This window comes from Protopterus annectens, chromosome 6.part1 (genome assembly GCF_019279795.1).
Source record: "Protopterus annectens isolate FY-2018-M chromosome 6.part1, PAN1.0, whole genome shotgun sequence".
NCBI classification, from domain to species: domain Eukaryota; kingdom Metazoa; phylum Chordata; order Ceratodontiformes; family Protopteridae; genus Protopterus; species Protopterus annectens.
The window spans coordinates 193,249,325-193,269,702 of NC_056738.1; the positions used below are offsets into that span (position 1 = coordinate 193,249,325).

At 39.3% G+C, this 20,378-nt stretch overlaps 1 protein-coding gene across 1 annotated transcript in view; it reads right to left on the minus strand.

Annotated features, from left to right (window-relative positions):
• LOC122805328 (platelet-derived growth factor receptor-like protein) overlaps positions 1-20,378 on the minus strand; it is a 208,052-nt gene that overhangs the window by 187,121 nt on the left and 553 nt on the right. The gene's annotated exons all lie outside the window — the stretch shown is intronic.

A 20,378-nucleotide genomic window follows, 5' to 3' on the forward strand; every position in this document is an offset into this window, starting at 1 on the left:
GTCCAAAATTTATAGGAAAACAACCTTCTCCAACGACTACTTACAGTTTGGTAGCAATCATCCTCCACACATTTTCAAAAATGTCCTTAAGGGGCAATGCATTAGAGTAGCAAGGATGTGCTCCACAAGACAAGACATGGAAGATCAAATGGATATATTAGCAGGGATGTTTTTGGCTAGGGGATGCCCAGCTACTTTGGTGGAGGATGTCACCAGATATGTGATTGGATCATGGGGTAATAGGTATAATCCCTTGTTAGGGAGCAACTTTGTTGGTGATACAGTCAGGGAGACCTCAAGTTCTAGGAGGAACGTGTGTGTGATAATGTTTAGTCCATATTCTAACCTAGTTAAGGAAATCTTAAGGAGACATTGGGATGTATTCTCAAGTAATGACAACACCTCCAAAATACTAGGGAGACACCCTGTCTGTGTATTCAAAACCTCAGAAAACATAAAGAGAATTATTGAAGGTGGGAAATTGACCAAACACGACAGGGATGATCAACATACTAGTAAGTGTGGAAGATGTAAATATTGTCAATATATTAACAGCAACAGGATTACCAAACTGGAAAATTATAACAAAACTGTATGCCATGGTAAGAAAGGAAATTGTAATTCCATGCGGGTGGTGTACTTAGCTTCTTGCTCCTGTTGCCCGGCTTACTACATTGGTAAGACGGAAGCTTAAGACGCGCATATACGAGCATATATATAAAATCAATAAAGGTGACCCAAAAAATGCATTAAGCAAACATATTAGTGAAAAGGGCCTAGAACATAGTTTTACCTTTAAAATTATTGATCAAATTGAGGTTATTGCACATGGGGGTAACTGGAAGACTGGTTTGTCGTGTTTGGAAACTAAGTGGCAGATTTTATGTGATGCCACTACTTGGCCGGGTTTGAATGAAAGTATTAGTATCAAACCCTATCTGCTTTTGGAAAGGGGTTAGCATTTGCTATAAGTATGATAAAAACATGATTACTAACAGTACATTTTGTATACAATCATATGCACTTTTTTATGATTTTTCCACTTGTGTATAGAGTATTTACTTTTATATTCTTATTATTTTTATTTTAATAATGTATGATAGGTATTATACATTTGTATATATTTGTGTATATATTTGTAATATTTGTAATATTCATGTGTATATGCAGTGTCATTTGTTTGTAAAATGTGAGTGACATATTTAGAGGAAGTTAATTGTTTTTTGGCGCTAAATTAGCTTTATAAGTACATCTATTTTACTACGCTAATTGGTTCTGATGAAATCTGCCTTAGTGTGGATGAAAGCGCTCAACCTGTGTACCTGTGTGGTTTATGTTAGCAGCAATAAACCTGTGTTTTTGGACTTTGGTGTGGATTCGAATTACTCATTTTGACCTTGGTAGTCACATCCTTGGGTTCTGTTCGAGCTACTGTGGTCTGGGAGGCTGTCTTTCGTTGGTTGATCTACAAATAAAGTGCCTGTTGCCCTTGAGGAATAAATTGCCTATGCTACATTAAAAATGATAAGCTAGTAATATTGCAATAGGGAATGGATGGCAAACCGATAACAGGTTTATAGTTACTAGGTATCTTTGCCAAAAGGGGCTGCGGTATCCACCCCTTTTACAACATAGTACGGTATAAGCAATACATCTCTGTACTGTGGGAGTAGAATCCACAGCCTTCTGCATCAAAAGCAAGTATACTACCTAAACCAGTAACGTTTATTGCTCACACTTAATAAAAACAAAAATTCAAAACACTTCGTCAATACATACTATGTACTTAAATTAATTGATTAAACACAATGCCTACTAATCTTACAATAAGCAGTTAGTAGGCATTGTGTTTAATCAATTAATTTAATTTAATTTAATCAATCAATTAAGCAGGCTATAAAATGTCACTTCTGAGACCTTACATTTGTACTCTGAAGAAACTCAGATTCATTGTGGGTGAAAGCGCTAAGTACATAGTATGTATTGACGAAGTGTTTTGAATTTTTGTTTTTATTAAGTGTGAGCAATAAACAGTACTGGATTAACTAGGAAACCGCTTGTTGGTTTTACCAGTTATCCTTTTGGAATTACTTCAAGTATACTACCTGTTGTGCTATTAACAATGCAAGCAGACTCAGCATAAGCAGCACTAAACTTCTCTTCCCCAGCAGCTCTCAGATCCTTCTAAAATCTACTTAACACTCAGCTGTAGCTCTGAACTTTGCAGCACAAGAAGTCTGGAAAAAGCCAAAATGTATTGGGGGGGGGCAAAAGCCCAAAAACCAGGGACACATTTTAAACATTGCTTGTATAATCTTGGAAAGTTGCTACAATAAAATACTGTGTTACCACCATACATTTCACTGCCAAATCCTGAACCCAGGATCCTGTGCAAAACAGTCAGAGCAACATACCACTACGCCAAATCAGCTGACTGAAACTTAAATGGCTACCATTTAGTGAATTCAGTTCTCGCCATAGCTATCAACCTCTTAGCACAAAAAACACCTGAACAAAGCCAGTAATGGGGGAATACAGCCCCCAAACATATTCAGTGACTTCAATTCTCACCGTAGCTCTCAACCTTAGCACAAAAAACCTGGACAAAGCCAATAATGGGGGAATACAGTCCCAAAAATAGGGACACATTTCAAATATCCATCTTATAAACTTAGAAATTGCTAGAATAAAAGGTTTTATGTTACCATGTACTTTCTGAAGAATATGAAGTCTGAAATTCAAATGTCTGTCATCATTATTTATTTATTTAACATTTGTTAACCAGGAAAGTCTGACTTGGAACAAAAGCCAATTTTCAGCAGAGGCCCAGGGAGAAACACTCCAGACACATGTCTTTGTAAGATGAGAGGACACCAGAGCAAACCTACACAAACACAGGGAGGACATGCAGCCTCCACACAGAAGGCACCCCAGCCAAGAATCAAACCAGAGAACCTGTAGTTGTCAGGCAACAATTCTACCACTGCACCATCAACTATGTAAATAAAACAAAAATACAGAAACCACAGATTCTATGAGGAACAGAACAGAACAAATAGGCAAAAATCTGCAATTTTTTTACAAATGGTAGTGGGTAGGGAATTCAGGCTCTTGCTACCTACACCCAAGGTACAGGGTTCCCACTGCATATCCTGAGTTCTCTGTAGCTACTGGGGCATTTTACACACACAGACACACACACACACACACACACACACACACACACACACACACACACACACACACACACACACACACACACACACACACACACACACACACACACACACACACACACACACACATGATACATCACTTATCTGTAGTAGTACTACATTTGCTTTTGTTATTTTATGCTATTTTCATGCCTTATGGTACTGTACGTTGAGATTCAGTTACTGAACTGCTTGGTGTAGTAACACACAGCCCATTTATCTAACAGTTAAATCTGCAGCATACTGCACATTACTTCTAATCTTGATAGCCATGGTTTTCAGCAAACTTCCAAAGCAGAGTTTGGTGTCCACACATTCTTCCTACTTGCTAAATGAACTTATTTATGTAGTATTTCCCTCCCTTATATAAGAGAAAATGGCACAAAACTTCACTGTAGGGAAAAAGAGAGCATCAGAGAAATAGAGAGAGAAAGAGACTTTGAGTTCAATTCATTAATGAAAGCAATTAAGCCCAGTACCTGAAATGTATGTGTGATATCAGATGAATGGTTTAATTATTTCTGATTTTGCCTGTGGGTATAGTCACCTTTTTCAATCTAGCATTTATGCCTCATTTCCATACTCAGGTGATCAAAAATATTTTGGTGTCTGTTCTATAAAGCTTATTTTATGGACTGCCAGTTATATTGTTAATTTATTTACCTTTTATTAATAGAATTTAGTGCCTTAGTTTACATAGTGTGCACACATACACACACACACACACACACACACACACACACACACACACACACACACACACACACACAAACACACAACACACAGCACGCACACACACACACACACACACACACACACACACACACACACACACACACACACACACACACACACACACACACACACACACACCATTTCAGTTCCCATTCATCTGTACCTGCATTTCAGTTCCTGAAGTCCTGCACAAGCTGAATGTAATCCATCTGTACCTGCATTTCAGTTCCCAAAGTCCCCCGCAAGCTGAATGTCTCCTCGGCTACTGGTTTTCCCTTGAGAGTAGGCTCCAGCCTGCGGACGTTGCTGATTTCCCCGCGAGAGTAGGTTCCAGCCTGCGGATGTTGCAGTCCAGAGGAGCCCTTCCATTCTATGCGGTCATCACCGCACAGACTTCTGGGCATCTGCAGGGCAGAGATGCCTTTCCCCCATCTGGACTGCCAACACAGCAGTCTGGGAGTCCTCTGAGTTCTGGGAAAGCCAAGCATGCATGCGCAGAGTTCCAGGACTCGCTTTTTTTTTCTTTTCGTTTCTTTCCACAGCTGGGGGGCTGCAGTCCTATAGCACAAGCCACCCCTGTAGAAGGCCTTCCTTAACACTGTGGACACATGGTAATCAAAGTTAAGGTTGCTATCAACCTGCATTCCCAGATCTCTTACCACTGGTTTAGGACATAGTGGAGTATTATTGATACTTTAGAGAATGGGCAAACTGTACAACAGCACCCTGATTTGAAATCAAACATTCTTCAGCAGGGTATTAATGTACAAGTAATGCCCACTGAAAAATGAGTCTACCACTTCATGGCAACATATCATGCTTCCATGGAGCTTGGACTGAAAAAAACTAATGCTCGTCATTATTTTATGCTCGCTAAGCAGTCATTTGCTGTTTTGTGAGTGTAAAATAATCAAGAAAAAAAAAATTAAAATAAAAAATGTGTTTATGTCTGTGTGTAAGAGTACATGTGTGCATGAAAGTGAGAGATTGATTGAGCTGTTAACTTACACTCGCTAAGCAACACTTTTGCTGCTGAGTGTAAAATAAATAAAACCAAAAAAAGTGTGTGTGCGTGTGTGTGTGTTTCTGTCTGCATGTGTAAATATGTGCATGAAAGCAGAACAGACTGTGTGTGTCTTTGCATGTGTGTGTGTGTGTGTGTGTGTGTGTGTGTGTGTGTGTGTGTGTGTGTGTGTGTGTGTGTGTGTGTGTGTGTGTGTGTGTGTGTGTGTGTGTGTGTGTGTATGTGTGAGAGAGACTGAAGAGTGAGAGCAATTTGGGGCAGCAACAGCATTACTTAAGAGGTTTGCATACCTCTTCACCAAACCCCACAACCTCTCGGCACAAGAAATCTGGACATATCCACAAATAACGAGGGACAAATGGCCAAAAATATGGACAGATTTTAAATATTGCTCTTATAAACTTAAAAAGTTGCTAGAAGAACAGGCTTTCCATTAGCATATATTATCTGAAGGATATGAATTCTGAAACTCAAATGTCTGTCATTATTAAATGATTTCAAACTCCAGTGATTTGCCAGAAATCTACACATTTTTTTGAGGATGGGGCCAAAAATCTGGATGCTCTGCAAAAATCTGGACAGTTGAAGGGTATGCTCTGTTGACTCTTAGCTCAAAATATCTGGATAAACCTAAAATAAATGGGGAACAAAGGCTCAAAATAAGACCATATTTTACTTGATTATTAGGATTTGTGATAGCATACATTTTCTGAAACAGAGGTGTGCATGAGAGACTTAGGTATTACGACAGTAAAGATGTTTGCATACCTATGGACTTTCAGCTGAAGAAATCTGGATAAAGCCTAAAATAATGAGGGAACAAAGGCTCAAAATAAGAACATATTTAATTACTGCTCTTATAAAATTTACAAATTGCTTAATTAAAAGGATTTGTGCTAGTATGAATTTTATGAAGAAAATAATAGCCTGAAACTCAGATATATACCATTATTTAGTAACTTCAATGGCTGAATTTTGTTATTTGCTAGTAATTACAGGTGTGGGGGTAGCCACATTCTTTGATTTCCTGTCCTTGCATATTTAACTGGTGCATTGTGAAATATTTCCTGCTTAAAAACCTCAGCTTTGGCCAGCTAAGAACTTGGTTATATTCAACTGGACGTATAAGAGAATTTAAGTACCTTTATCTGCACTTTTTTTAAAAAAAATACAGTATTTAATTTGATTTAAACTGTGTTGAAGGAGTGTTAAAGGAATATTTAACTGAAGTTATTCTGCTCTTCAGTAACTTGAACTGAAGCTAGTGTTGGCTGAATTTTGTTATTTGCTAGTAATTACAGGTGTGGGGGTAGCCACATTCTTTGATTTCCTGTCCTTGCATATTTAACTGGTGCATTGTGAAATATTTCCTGCTTAAAAACCTCAGCTTTGGCCAGCTAAGAACTTGGTTATATTCAACTGGACATATAAGAGAATTTAAGTACCTTTATCTGCACTTTTTAAAAAAAATACAGTATTTAATTTGATTTAAACTGTGTTGAAGGAGTGTTGAAGGAATATTTAACTGAAGTTATTCTGCTCTTCAGTAACTTGAACTGAAGCTAGTGTTGGCTGAATTTTGTTATTTGCTAGTAATTACAGGTGTGGGGGTAGCCACATTCTTTGATTTCCTGTCCTTGCATATTTAACTGGTGCATTGTGAAATATTTCCTGCTTAAACACCTCAGCTTTGGCCAGCTAAGAACTTGGTTATATTCAACTGGACGTATAAGAGAATTTAAGTACCTTTATCTGCACTTTAAAAAAAAAAAATACAGTATTTAATTTGATTTAAACTGTGTTGAAGGAGTGTTGAAGGAATATTTAACTGAAGTTATTCTGCTCTTCAGTAACTTGAACTGAAGCTAGTGTTGGCTGAATTTTGTTATTTGCTAGTAATTACAGGTGTGGGGGTAGCCACATTCTTTGATTTCCTGTCCTTGCATATTTAACTGGTGCATTGTGAAATATTTCCTGCTTTAAAACCTCAGCTTTGGCCAGCTAAGAACTTGGTTATATTCAACTGGACGTATAAGAGAATTTAAGTACCTTTATCTGCACTTTTAAAAAAAAATACAGTATTTAATTTGATTTAAACTGTGTTGAAGGAGTGTTGAAGGAATATTTAACTGAAGTTATTCTGCTCTTCAGTAACTTGAACTGAAGCTAGTGTTGGCTGAATTTTGTTATTTGCTAGTAATTACAGGTGTGGGGGTAGCCACATTCTTTGATTTCCTGTCCTTGCATATTTAACTGGTGCATTGTGAAATATTTCCTGCTTAAAAACCTCAGCTTTGGCCAGCTAAGAACTTGGTTATATTCAACTGGACGTATAAGAGAATTTAAGTACCTTTATCTGCACTTTTTAAAAAAAAAATACAGTATTTAATTTGATTTAAACTGTGTTGAAGGAGTGTTGAAGGAATATTTAACTGAAGTTATTCTGCTCTTCAGTAACTTGAACTGAAGCTAGTGTTGGCTGAATTTTGTTATTTGCTAGTAATTACAGGTGTGGGGTAGCCACATTCTTTGATTTCCTGTCCTTGCATATTTAACTGGTGCATTGTGAAATATTTCCTGCTTAAAAACCTCAGCTTTGGCCAGCTAAGAACTTGGTTATATTCAACTGCACGTATAAGAGAATTTAAGTACCTTTATCTGCACTTTTTAAAAAAAAAAATACAGTATTTAATTTGATTTAAACTGTGTTGAAGGAGTGTTGAAGGAATATTTAACTGAAGTTGCTCTTCAGTAACTTGAACTGAAGCTAGTGTTGGCTGAATTTTGTTATTTGCTAGTAATTACAGGTGTGGGGGTAGCCACATTCTTTGATTTCCTGTCCTTGCATATTTAACTGGTGCATTGTGAAATATTTCCTGCTTAAAAACCTCAGCTTTGGCCAGCTAAGAACTTGGTTATATTCAACTGGACGTATAAGAGAATTTAAGTACCTTTATCTGCACTTTTTAAAAAAAAATACAGTATTTAATTTGATTTAAACTGTGTTGAAGGAGTGTTGAAGGAATATTTAACTGAAGTTATTCTGCTCTTCAGTAACTTGAACTGAAGTTAGTGTTGGCTGAATTTTGTTATTTGCTAGTAATTACAGGTGTGGGGTAGCCACATTCTTTGATTTCCTGTCCTTGCATATTTAACTGGTGCATTGTGAAATATTTCCTGCTTAAAAACCTCAGCTTTGGCCAGCTAAGAACTTGGTTATATTCAACTGGACGTATAAGAGAATTTAAGTACCTTTATCTGCACTTTTTAAAAAAAAATACAGTATTTAATTTGATTTAAACTGTGTTGAAGGAGTATTGAAGGAATATTTAACTGAAGTTATTCTGCTCTTCATAGTGGCCTTGAAACTGCCCGCCCCTCAGCCTGCCTCTGGGCCCATCTCATTTGCTCACTCAACTGAGTGCAGTGAGATCATATTCTGATTTCAGGCACTCCTACTGTGTACAAAGAGAGCATCTGGGAAACAGACAAAAAAATTAAGCTTATTTCCTGCCTTTCTTGTTAAGTGGTATAGACTATTTGTAGGCTTCTGAGCCCCCAAGCCCTTCTGTGTTTGAGGGAAGCCTTCTAGCTTGTTTTTTTTTCTTATAACTAGCCAGTTTTCTAGTTTCAGCACTCAAATCTGTTTCTTTGATCTCAGCACTTGTTCAGATAAAAAAAAAAAATTTCATCTGCTTTTACTGTACTTGTGTTTCTACCTACTTCATTTTACTTTTGCATCATCTTAAAAATACTCAGTTGTATTTATTACTGCTTGGTGTAACTCATTCTAAGCCTTTTGGTTTAAACACTTGGGCTTCGGACCAGTTGTTTTGCACTGAGAGGGTTTGTGGTCTGCACTGTTGTGGCAGAACAGGTAGCTTACATCCTTCTAGGTTGGGAACTGCTGATTGAGGGCTCAGTGTCTTATTCTAAAAGTGTATTAATTCTGGTTTAAGCACTTGGGCTTTCAAGCCAGTTATTTTACATTAAGAGGGTTTGTGGTCTGCACTCTTGTGGGAGGAGAGGCTGGACTCTGCCCTTCTGAGCTGCGAATTTCTGGTTAAAGGCTTATAGTGCATGCATATCTGAACTGTTTCTTACTGAAGTTGGTGCGCCTTGTTTGCTGTGGCATAGACTGGATTCAGGCCTGCTGGATCTAACTTTGTTTGTGTAACTTGAGCACTAATCCAGACATTCTCTAAAGTATTCAATTGTATTTATTACTGCTTGGTTGTAACTTGATTAAAGTGTAGCTATCATTCTAAGTCTTTTGGATTTAGCACTTGGGCTTCAGACCAGTTGTTTTACATTAGGAAAGTTTGTGGCAAGCACTGTGGTGGCAGGACAGGTAGCTTTCATCCTTCTAAGTTGGGAACTGCTGATTGAGAGCCCAGTGTCCAAGTGTATTAGTTCTGGTTTAGGCACTTGGGCTTCAGGCCAGTTATTTTACATTAAGAAGGTTCGTGGTCTGCACTCTTGTGGGAGAAGAGACTGGACTCTGCCCTTCTGAGCTGGGAATTTCTGGTTAAAGGTTTATAGTGCCTGAATATTTGAACTGTATCTTACTGAAATTGGTAAACCTTGTTTGCTCTAGCATAGACTAGATCCAGGCCTGCTGAATCTAGCTTTGTTTATATGCTTGTTGTTTGTTTGCTTGTTATTTCCCTGGAAGCTAATTCCACCTAATACAACTTCTCAGTGCTTCTGTGGATCACTAGTGATATCTGCATTGCTTACTGTACTTATTTCCTTGTTTCACTTGAAAGAAAGTTACTGTTTGTCATTTTGCATTTAGTTACTTGTAACACATTGCACTCAAGTTACCTGGCACTTGCTCACTAAAGCAATTATATAAGTCAGCACTAAAAATTAAAAGCACTACACCCTCACTCCCCACTGGCCCTTGTTTTCAATTAAGGATTTCCCAATATTATTCTAGCATGTCCAAAGGTCAGTTGTCAATCTCCTCTCCGGTCCAGCTGGTGAATCTGGGAATCTTGAGGCAATGTTATAACTGCCTCATGTACACAGACAACCCTCTCCTCCTCCCACATAACACAATTACTTGCGAGAGCTGCAGCTATTTAGCCAAACTGGAGGCTGAGCTCTCTCAACTCAGGACCGGCAAGACCAGACAGGAGGAGAAGGCAACTACACACACCACAAAACCAGCCTCACATAATGCTACCACTCCACTGAATCAAACACATAAACACACAAAGACATACTCGGAGGCTCTGAGTAAAAATTTACCTAAACAGCAGAGGCCTCCAAAGCAGACACCCAAACAACTGCTACCTCAAGACACCCCACAAGCAACACATAAACCACAAAAGCAGTGTGCAAAGCAGTCACAGCCCTTAAGGCCAAATACAACACCAAACATACTTGTCATAGGTGACTCCATAGTCAGACACACTGACGTCCCACTCACCAGGCTGAACAAGGAGAGGGTCACAGTAAGCTGCCTATCGGGCACTAGAATCCACCACATAACACAAGCACTCGGGTCACTCCACGGCAAGTACAATTATGACACAGTCATTGTCCATGCTGGTGTGAACGACCTGAGACATACCTCCCTGGACTACATGAAAAGAGACATAGAGGAGCTCTATGATTATGTAGCCCAGGCAGGTATGACCCTGACCCTGAGCAGTATCCTTCCTTCACCAAGAATGATGCCACAATATAGAGACAAGATGATCAGCTTTAACAATTAGCTTAATGTCTGGTGTCATTCAAAGGGGATCCAGTGTCTGTCTGCCTGGGATGACATGCTTGACAAGCCACGCTGCTTCGCAAGGGACGGCTTGCACCTGTCACCCCTGGGATTCCGGATATTGGCTAAGGCTCTTGCCACCCCCATAGTGCTTTTTTTTAGGCAAGGCTCAAATTCTAAACCTACCACCCTAGAAAACAAAAATGGGAAGAAACTGAGGGTAATGCTGCTCAATGCCAGAAGTCTAAATCTCAAAATGCACGCACTCGAGGCCCTTCTCGGTATGGAGAACATCGATGTCTGTGCTGTAACTGAAACCTGGTTCAAGGCTCCTGAGAGCACCCCGGCACTATTAGGTTTTACCTCATATCATGCGTTCCGGCCCCAAAACCCGGACCACACCACAAAAGGAGGGGGTGTATCCATATTCATAAAGGATACCCACACCTCCAGGTTTTTGGCAATGCACGAAGCTTCGGAAACCATCCAGGTGCAACTAACCATAGGCAAAACTGCTCTACAAATTGTAGCATGCTACAGGCCACCCTCTCAAACTCAGGAACCCCACACAGCCTTCCTGAAGACACTGGAGGGTATAAATGTATCTCCAAACACCATCATATTGGGTGACTTCAACTACCCGAATATAGACTGGGAACATTACTCAAGCCCTAACTTTCTAGCCCAACGGTTCCTGGAGTTCATAAATTCAAATGCCATGGAACAGCTAGTCACTGTTCCCACGAGAGGAGAAAATATACTAGATCTCATTGTCACAAACATGGGGACAAAATGCTCCACACCAGAAGTATATCCCTCATTGGTGAGATCTGATCATAAACTAATCTCACTGGAAATCCACATCCCGCCCCCACCCCAAACAAAAGACCACAGTGAAGAACTTCTCTAAAGCAAACTTCACACTACTCAAGACTGGTGTGGTATCCTTCAAGGCCCCTGAGCCAGTGGAAACCACAACCCAAGCTGCGGAGCCCTTACAAATGCCTTCTATGAACACCTCCAGGACTGCATGGATCAGGCAATCCCAAATAAAACCAAGACTCTTTCCACAAAGGGCAAACGTCCAGTCTGGTGGACCCCAGCCATTAACAAACTTTACAATAAGAGGAGAAAGCTATTACATGATAGAACAAAATCCATAAAAGGGAAGTCACCCCTGATCATTATTAGTAAAAAATACGAGCACTCATAAAATCAACTAAGGCCAATTTTGAGAGAAAAATTGCCATGGATTCAAAGGACAATCATAAGGCCTTTTTCAGCTATGTTAGGAACCTGGGTGGAAACTCCCAGATATGCTCAGAATTAGTCCAAAATGATACAAAAATCACTGAACCCACAGACATTGCCAACATACTGGCAGACAGGTTCAGTGCAAACTTCACCCCTCTCCCCCGCCCTAAAGGAGAGATAACTATCCCAGCCGAGTGTAGCCTCCCAGACATCTCAAATGCGCAGGTGAAAGCTGCTCTCTCTAAAGCTAAAAATACAGCATCAATGGGACCGGATGGTGTCCCCGGCTGTGTGCTACACGAGCTAAATGAGGAATTAAACCCGCACACAAGGCAGCTGTTTAATCTCAGCCTTACCACAGGATACATGCCCAAGGAGTGGCGTACGGCAACTGTGGTCCCACTCCACAAAGGCGGCGCCTCTACGGACCCTGGTAATTACCGCCCCATAAGCTTAACAAGTCTAGTCTGCAAAGCTATGGAGAGGATCATAATGGAGCTCATAAACAAAGATATAGGGGACTTGCAGACATTGGACCCGACCCAGTTTGGCCGTCAAGGGAAGATCATGCCTTTTGAACTTGGTCGACTTCTTGAAACAGTCACCAAGGCCATTGATGAGAGAAAGGCAGTCCATACAGCCTACCTTGACCTTGCAAAGACTTTCGACACAATACCCCACTCGGGTATTGTAGAAAAACTTACCAGCTTAAATGTAAACCCATATGTCACAAGATGGGTTGCAAACTGGCTTAAGGACAGAACCCACAGGGTTAGAGTTGCTGGTGCTATGTCAGACTCCAAGCCGGTCACAAGTGGTGTCCCACAGGGCTCGGTCCTTGGCCCCCTATTGTTCGGCATCTACTTCTCAGAAGTACAGGCCAACATGGGAGGACTTTGGCTGACAAAGTTTGCTGACGACTGCAAACTGGGCGCCATAGTGGAAAGTGCATTGGACACGGATATCCTTCAGAAGGGACTCATGGAAACAGATAGCTGGTGCCAGAGCCATGGCCTGAAGTTAAACGCCAAAAAATGTGTAGTCATACCCTTCAGGAAAAACAAGGTAACCCCAAGCTACCATATAGGTGGCAATCCACTAAGCATGGAAGAGGTTATCAGGGACCTGGGGACCCAGGTTTACAGTGGCCTTTCTTTTGACACTCATGTTGCTAAAGTGGTTAGAAAGACCTTCTACATTGCCCACCTGATCATGAAGGGATTCACATCCAGATCTAGTGAGGTCATTGTTCCCCTGTACTCTTCACTTATCAGACCAATGATCGAGTACAATGCCCCATTCGGGATGTATCTCACCCGACATCTGCAGAAATTGGAGAGACCCCAAAAGTTCCTCACCAAAAGGATAAAGGGACTCCAAAATCTGTCATATGCTGCCAGATTGAAGAAACTCCAGCTCTATTCAGTCGCATACCGTCTGCTCAGAGGTGACATGTGCCTGACATACAAGGCCATGTCCAACCCGGAATTAATGGACATGCTCCACCTCAAAAAATCCAAATCCACCAAAACCACTAGAGCAAGCGACTTAAATCTTAGCATGGATATAAATAGGATGTGCTGGAGGGATAGATTTATCACTCAGGGACTCCCTATGCTGTGGAATAAAATCCCGGTCCATGTGAGGCAGAGCACCTCGCTGACTCTGTTCAAGAGAAATCTTGACCTGTGGATGGGAGAGCGTAGGTTTACCCCGGGAATCATCTCTGTGTCACTGCTGGACAGAGGCACACCAAACTAATGGGCACAGTATTTTTTCATATAAGGGGTGGCGTAAGCCACAAAAATTTGGGCTAGGCTTATAAATGCCTTAGGGCAGATAGCCTAGTATAAACCTATGAACCTATGAACCTAAATGTTTTAGGAGTATGGGACCAAAAAATAAAGTAAATGCCTGGATATTTTAAGTGTTATATTTTGGGTGTAAAATGCTTCCTCCAACATCATTAGCATATACTACAGCAAGTCTGAAACATTAGGCAGAGAAACTATTTTACATCAAATATATATATATATATATATATATATATATATATATATATATATATATACGGGTCTATGTTGCTTGTTCGAAATCCCAAAATCTTGAACAATCAACATCGACACCCATAAGAGCAAAACTGTACTACCTCGAAAGTGCATAATCGCGAAAGCCAGTATCAGTATTTTGCAGGGGGAAAAGCCCACCTGTGCCCCCCACACATCCTACTTAAATATACCAACTGCAAGATCGCACTACAGTGCAGTAACGGGAAATATTCCCGTTACGTGCTGTATGAAGATCTCCATGCAGTCTGGTCGAGCTTTCACAACCTCGATCATATGGGGTCGGCCATATGAAGTTTGAGATTGTGGGAATTCAACCATTTTCAGTAGACCCATATATATATATCTATATATATATATATATATATATATATATATATATATATATATATATATATATATATATATATAGTATAGTGCTTAAAAATAAGTAAGTAATACACAATAATTTTATAGAGGGCCCATTCTCTAAGTGCAATAATGCCCTCCAGGCTGTGTGTTAACGTGCAATTAATACCCTTCCAGAGGTGTAGAGGCCTTTTGGTTAATTACACATTATCACACACCCTGTTGGGCATTATTGCTTGCATAATCTGCAAAGAGTTCTCCGTTACTAAAGGGGATGATAATGCGTTTATCTGCTTTAATTTAAGTATGTGGCTTTGGCACCAATCATTTATCCATGTGAGCCCATTTTGTAATATGTTTATATCATTTGGAGACTCAATGACAGCATCCAGCTTGCAGTCACCAGCAAACTATGTAAGCCACAGGCCTAGTAGTTTCATTGCACTGCAACTAAAGCTATGAAACCTGAAATGGAATTTGAAGTTTTCTAGTGTTTTTTTTCCTGTCCAGAGAATTTGTCTGTGCATTTCTGAAACATTTCAAGCTAATGAATGAAATACAGTAACCCTAAAGTAAGCTGCATGGGTACATTGCAGTTTCAAAATACATAACTCCTTCTGTATCCTACTAAATTGTTTGTTAAATTAAAATAAATCTTAAAGAAATTAAATGAAACACTGAGGCTTAGAATGAAGGCTACAGACCTAGAATTTATTGAGCTTACGAGAGCAAGTGAAATTTTCTACCAGTGCATTACTGAGTTTGAAAACAGGACTGCCTTTAAAGAAGCTGTCCAAGGAAGGTGGTAAGACAATTTAGAGAGTGGGTGATCCATCCTTAACCTGAACGGAAAAAGAATGTTCTCCAGCAAGATGCTAATGTTCAGGTAATGCCCAGTAAAAAAACAGGTCTGCCCATTCATAGCAGCATATTAAACTGCCATAATTTAGGTGTGATAAACAGTGTTTTGCTGTTTAGTGAATGCAAAATAAAAAAAAGTAAATAAAGAAAAAACTAAAGTGTCTGTATGCCCATTGTGTGTTTGAGTGTGTATGGCGTGCATGTGTGTCTATGCATGTATGCGAGAGTCAGAGAAAGATAGAAAGCATGAGTGAGTGAAAAGCAGGAACAGTGCACATCATGTATTCACTAACCACAAAAAGTATGAAACTCTTAACATCCTAACTGATTTGCCAAAAACAAACCATATGAGAGATCGAGAAGAACAATGTGACAAAATCAGAGACACTTAACAGGCAGGGGAGTGGGGTTGCAAAGCTTTGCATTCTATGTTTTTTTTTTTTATTCATTTGATTGTTAAGAAAATCTTTAAGAAGTTCATCTGTAAAGTTTAGATGTAATGATTGCTTTGCAGGACCTAACTACTCTACCTTCCACGTCTGTGTCAGTCTTGTTAGGAGATGTTACTGCTGTGCGCAGATCAGACTGAAGAAGACATCTGTGTAGCTCAAAAGTACTTACTTATTTAATCATTTTCTGATGGATTTTAACAGAAGCACGTTATTGCCCTCCACTTTTAGAAGTTTTGTTTTATTTTATTTTAATTCTTACCTCTTACACACTGCTGACCACACCCCATAACAGCTGTCACATGACTGACTAAATATAATTTAAGCAGCTGGACTCGCAATTATAACTACTTACATTATCAAAATGATTACTTGCAGAGCTTGATCAGCACATATTCTACATTGCATGTACTGCCCCCCTTACATTTTGAACATAAGATAACTACCCTCTTTGTCTCCCCATGCAGTGGCTTTGTCAGATATGAAGATTTAAGCTACTAGCCATCAAAAGTATCAGGTTATGTGAAACCACTCTGTCTGCAGCTCACAGTGGCACTTTGTGATGATATCTTCCAGCATACACAACAGCATTTCATGATGCAATATTACCTACATTTACCCTGCTATGCTAGGTACTTTGTACACTTGTATTATGTCTTATGGTACATTACTGGAGTAGAAGTATGTGAACCTTTTGACATATTCCATTCAGAATAGAGGAAGGGGATAGACGTAATAGGGTCATGCTTACTGGGTATCTGATTCTTCTGGGAACAGACTGCAGGATTCAGTGTTTTAGGATAAAGAGGGAGGAGGAGGAGCTGAGTGAGCTCTGGGACAATGAAGGTTTCATCTAAATTGTTGCAACAACATAAGAATGAAAAGAATTCTCAATGTTGTCTTAATGAAGTCAGAGGGAGTCATGATGAGATAAGTAACTAGGGCAAGGCACAGGGAGTGTCTTCATTAGATGCAAGTGATTAGAGGCACAGTTGGTAGGTGAAGATAGCTTTATGAAGTTGGAAGAGTGTTGAGGGTTTATAAATGAATGCTGATACTGCATTTATAGCCATGGCTGAAGCAATGAAACTGTCAGTGTGTGGTGAGTTAATTGTAGCAATCTAAATTATACATTTGAAACGAAAATGCAGAAAGGTTTTTGTTGATGCTGTTTGTTTTTGCTTCTCAACTATGAACTTAGTGTGGGGTGGGGGCTCTATTTTGGAGAACTGCACATGGTGCCAGGTGACCTAGCTACCGTTCTTTTTATGAAGTAAGGCAGCATTAGACAAAACTTATCATGCTAATGTGTAGTTCAGAGTAAGAGAGAAGTCTGAGACTTTGAAGGGAAAGATGATTTTGAGGGATTTTAACTAAGTGGAAGACTAGGATAAAAGCAGATGTACCAAATTAATACTTTTTTCTCATTCTTCAAAGAAGAAGGTAAGGAATTAATTGAACTGGACTCCACTGTCTTACATTTTTAAAGTGTCTTTGCCACTCTTTATAAATGTATCCTGTCATGACGAAAAGCTGAAGGAGTCTTGGTTAACTTATCAGTCCATACAGTAGAACGCACTGCTGTACAAGCCAGGATCTGGTCATAACACTATTAGCCATCATGTCACAGCATTTCATATTTCTTGTCTCTCACATACATCTCAGCTGAATTTAGGTATAGTCTCCTGTGTTCTTATACTATCAGTTGTAGCTTTCAAGGCTCATTCCAGTACCACACCAAACCATCACTGCTTCTTTGTCTCTTCAGAATTCATTTATTTACTCTCTGAGTTATTCCATTTCAGAGCCAGATACACAGACACACACACACACTTAGTACTTATGGCTTGTTTTTAACAAGCTCATCTGACCAGATCTACTTCTTCCCCTCATGGTGCACAGGGCAGCACTGACTACTACATCCCCTCCACCCCCACCTGCTTTCTTTTAATGAAGCAATTAAAAATTAATTCACAAAATCAAGCCTCCCATGAATTCCATTCAGCTCAGTATCATATCAATAGGTAAGCATCAAAGACCTTTTTATTATATAAAGAGAATTAAACACATCTTTCAAACCTGCAGTTTCCCTAATAACAATGGGACAGCGTGCGATAAAATGCGATATATTGCCAACATCCATGTGGGTAATTTTAGCAGCAATTTCAGCAACTCATCACATGTAGTTACTTCATCAAATATAACCCAGGATCAAATAGAGATGGCATTGAATAACAACAAACTCATCAGCTTCATGGTCCTGGGCATTTGTTTTCAGCAGCAGTAGTAAGCCAAATATTGTACCCCTCTGTACATCATTAACAACTTTCTCCCAGAGGTTTTTACCTCCCACAATAAAGGTGTAGTGGTCCCTGTTTATAAAGATAGAGTCACAGCTGATCCAGGGAGCCCTAAGCCTAGTAGTGTTAAATGTATCAGCTGCAGGATTATTGAAAGGATATCAGTGGAACTTATTCAGAAGGATATGGACAACTGCATGACTCATGGGAATACATTTATGTTAGTGGCTTGGTAGCTAACACACTTGCCTTTGATGTCAGAAAGATAGAAGGCTGTAGGTTCTAGCCTTCCACTGGTAGCTTGCAGTCTTGTTTCATCACCGGTACTACCATGGCTTTAATTGGAGCATTGCAATCCCGAGGAGCTGTCTCTTGGATGAAATGTTAAACTAAGATCCCAGCTGCCTAAACTGGAGGTAGCTCAGGTCACAAAAGATCCCATTACACTTCTCCAAAGAGCAGGGGAATTTATTTATCATCCTGACCAAATTGTCCCCAGTCAGTATGAATAACTACTCAGTAGGGACACAAATTTTCATTTTTCAAAAATTGAAATTCCACTTTTATGAGATAACATCTGTGAATTATTCCTGCAATTTTTCAATGTAATTTCCAGTTGTTATGGTGATTTCATTATAATTTTCTTCTGCATCGATGTATAAAATTAAAACAGATTCTAGGCACAGAGAAACCATCCCGTTTGCCCAGCCCTAGGCTATGATAGGAACCAAATACAAACAGTCACAGACCCATGGAATGAACTACCAGAATCTGTGATGAAGAGGGAAACTGTGAAAGGTTTTCAGGAGGGCATGAGGCTGGAAAAGAAAGTATGACGGAGAAGGTGGGATGCACACTGTAGAATGTTAGGTGCACATAACAGGAAGACTAGGTGGTCTAATTGTCTCCATCTAGAGGCATAGCTAGGGTGATGCGAAAGGGGCAGCTGCCCTGGGTGCAAGGTGTAAGGGGCCATGATTGGTAAATGCAGATGTTGTAGTAGTACAGTACCAGCGTCAGAAACTGATTCTGATACTGCATTTGTGGTCATGGCTGAACTGTTTGAAGTGCTTAGTGTGCAATATTTTAGCTGTGACTAGCTGCATGTTACATTTCTACCCAGCAGTTTATTACAGTTTCAGAGCAGAATTTTTTTTTTTTTTTTTTTTGCTCATCAAATTAGATTTGTGAAGGCACTAGCTCAGGGTTCTGCACAGGGTGCCATATAAACTAACTGGTTCTATGCCTTTCTGCCACCAAGCGGATGTAATGGGGGTTGATTTAGTCATGCAATGACCACCCAGCAGTCTTGATAAATTACATAGCAATTGAGTAAAGAAATGTTGTTTGATTTCATAATCTAGCTCATATATAGAAATGTATAATCCTAAAATGAAATGTTACAACATTCATACATTTTGCTTTACAGCATTTTCTTTCCTAAGAATAATTCATTTCACTCCTTTTCACAGCATTTGACTGGGAAATATACAGCATATAAGGAGCTGCAAAGATAGTTGAAATCTTATTTCATTCTGCCCCTTATGTTGTTAGAAATAGCTAAATATTTATGTTACTGAATGCTGAACAGACAGAAGGTAAGCTCAAGAGAAAAGTCAGGATGTAATGCAATGGAAACAAAGACATACAAGTTAAGATTAACTGGGTTGAGATTTGAATAATTGTATCACTTCCAGAGATGATTAAATATATATTTTGCTGTACATAAACTTGGAGTCTCAAATAAGCGTAGATTATATGTCTGAGCTGGTATATGCCATGGCTGATTATGAAAGTTTCTTTTTTCTTGTTAAAATCACTGTGGTAATATGCATTTCATTTTGATGCATCCTGGGAAAGTGGTTATTTATTCATTTATTATTGATTATTGTCCTTGAGGCTATGTTGCAGGAAAATACTAGCACAACTAAAACTGTGTGAATGATTTGGCATTATTTTGTAGTGCCATGATATTTTGCCCCTATGTCAGCCACAGCAACCACTCCACTATGTGCTATTAAATTAAATCTCATTCAACTGTAATATTGTCTGAATTACTTGAATTACTATTTCTGTTTCATTGGCTCTATCAAAATTTTCATTTGTATGACAAAGAATAGTAGTACCATAAAGAACTATATGAATGAATATGAGTAATGATAAAGCAGCTGAATTAAATATCACTGCATCTCAGGTAATTAAGCTGTAATGTGGATCTTTGTTCCATGTTGCTTAGGTCAGATGGGATGGGAATAACTGCAGTGCTTTGACAAATAAGTGTGTCGCACGGGTAATACTGACAATGGATACTTTTTTTTAAAACAAATGAAATCAGCAACTTTCTGCATGGTTTTATTTAGCAAATTTAATACATGTTGCATATTTTACAGTCTGACTTTTA